This window comes from Lissotriton vulgaris, chromosome 6 (assembly GCF_964263255.1).
Source record: "Lissotriton vulgaris chromosome 6, aLisVul1.2, whole genome shotgun sequence".
NCBI classification, from domain to species: Eukaryota; Metazoa; Chordata; class Amphibia; order Caudata; family Salamandridae; genus Lissotriton; species Lissotriton vulgaris.
The window spans coordinates 1,496,156,348-1,496,158,485 of record NC_141694.1 but is presented as its reverse complement, the minus strand read 5'-3'; the positions used below and the strand labels follow the sequence as shown (position 1 = coordinate 1,496,158,485).

The following is a 2,138-nucleotide window of genomic DNA, read 5'->3' as shown; positions in this document are numbered from 1 at the left end:
TGCCCGGCACTGGGCGTCCTTCTCACGGTGACGCGGTCGGCTTGGTGCTGTCCCCGCCTCCGTGGTCCCCTTGCGGGTCTTAGTTTTCCGGTCTGAGGATCCCTGTGGGCCCGGTGGGCGTCCTTGCGGGCCTTCCACAGTCCGGTGTTCGACGGGCTGGTTTCCCTGGTGGCTCGCTTGGCTCCGGGGTTGTTTCTCCGTCGCCCACGGTCGCTCTGCCGGTCTCCCCCTTGGGTGCTCGCTTCGGCAGCACATATACTAATGTTGGACCGATACAGAGAAGATTTGCGGGGCCCCTGCGCAAGGGTGACACGCAAATTCGTGAAGCGTTCCATATAAGTTCTCTCTCTCGTTCTACGAGCTCTTCAGGGTCCGCCCTTTGTGCCCCTGGCCTCGGTGGCTTTGCGGTTCCTCGCCTTTTAGGTGGTTTTATGCCTGGTGACAGTGGTGTCTGCTGGGCGGAGGGGCATGCGGGGGTCGTGCCTCCGCTCCCCTCCCTTCTTGCGGGGGTTGCCGGACCGTTTGTTCCTCCGGCATGTCCCCCTTTTTCCTCCCCGGGGTTCCTTCCCTGGTGTCCCGGGCTCGGGTGGTGTCTTCACCGCCTTTTCCCTGCCGACAAGGTTCCTCTCTTGTCCGTGCTGGTTGTCCGGTGAGCAGTTTTTGGTTTCTCTTAACCGCACGTCTTCCCTTTCCCGGTGGGTCGGCCTGTTGGTGTCTTTTGGGTCCGGTTCGTTCGGGCCGCGGACACTCTATTCCCAGCTTGGTTCGCTGGCTTACACGGGCTGTCCCCCTTTCCTGTGCTTCGCTGGGTTCGGTGGGTCCGGCGGGGGTCCAGGGTCGGTCCGCGGGGTGTGGCCCTGTTCCCTGGGCCCCCTTCATGGGTGTCTCCTCTGTGGAGTTTTTATCGGGCTTCGGCGTGGTCGTCCTCCGCCTTGTTCGTGGGTCTCTAGCAGTCCCGGGGGGGGGACTTCGCTGTGGCCGTTCTGAGTGCTGGAGCTGCGACTCCTGGTTGGCCTTCTTTTCCTGGAGGTCTTGATTTCAGGTTTCCTGTGATCCCTGTTTTCTTTTCATTTATTCTACATCAACCTTGTGTTGGTTTCTCTGCATCACCGTGTGGTGTTGTTCTTATGGTGGTCAATGAAGCCTTGTTGGCTTGGGTATTTGCTCACTATGTAAATCATGTGGCGAGGAGGTAATGCCCCGGTTACTTACCGGTAATCTTCATTACTCCGAGTATAGTCTTCCTCGCCACATGAGTTCCCTCCCCCCCTCCCTGTCTGGCTATCGGCTTCATTGTTTGCTTGGTAGATCAGGCTGTTGGTTGGGCCGGTCCGCCTCTTATAGAGGTCAGGTGGGACTGGTCGGCCATGTTGGGAGGGGGTGGGAGGTGTTTTCTTTTTGCTTTGGAGGGTTCTGTTGTAGAGCTAAAGCTCACTATGTAAATCATGTGGCGAGGAAGACTATACTCGGAGTAATGAAGATTACCGGTAAGTAACCGGGGCATTAATGTCAGTCAGATGCTAATGGATGGGGGCTAGTCTGGGAGGGGATGCTTCCTGCATTCACTCTCGAAGAGAATAAGCTCTCTTGTTTAAGACACCTTGGGTTATCCGTAATAGGCGTAACTGAGTTTGTCCAATATAGACATCTGCTTCTGTTTGTATTTATCCTTTACGTATAGCATGTAATTAATTTGAGGTTGCTGGCCTGTACTAATGAACCTGTCTCGTCTGTCCTCCCTCCTGTTTCCATTATGGTGTATAGGTAAATGACAAAAGCACTAAACCATATCATCATACACATAATTTGTGGTTGTATGTTGCTGAAAATTCGTAACTTAACCCCAATATATTCCATCAAGCAATGGCTGTGCAGTGATTTTAACCACTTCCAAGTCACGCAATAGGCGTGGCTGTCACTTTCTCAACAGGAGATGGAGGAAAGTGGTCAGGAACATAGTGCCCTTAAACCTTATAGATGTTCCTGACAGTGACCCCAGAATAGGACCAAGGCTATTACATGTACACTCCTAATCATGGTATTAGAAGCAAGACTATTACGTTTATAAGGAAAGAAATCTATGGTATCTTCCTCTATAGGTTGTGCAGATGACGTTCGTGTCACAGACTCCAAATCGG

At 53.3% G+C, this 2,138-nt stretch overlaps 1 non-coding gene across 1 annotated transcript; it reads left to right on the top strand.

The window, feature by feature from the left end:
- The first annotated feature begins 234 nt into the window (after window positions 1-234).
- Window positions 235-341, top strand: LOC147709055 (U6 spliceosomal RNA). Its single transcript, XR_015296907.1, has one exon. It is a non-coding gene; the product is annotated as a U6 spliceosomal RNA (small nuclear RNA).
- The last annotated feature ends 1,797 nt before the right edge of the window (window positions 342-2,138 follow it).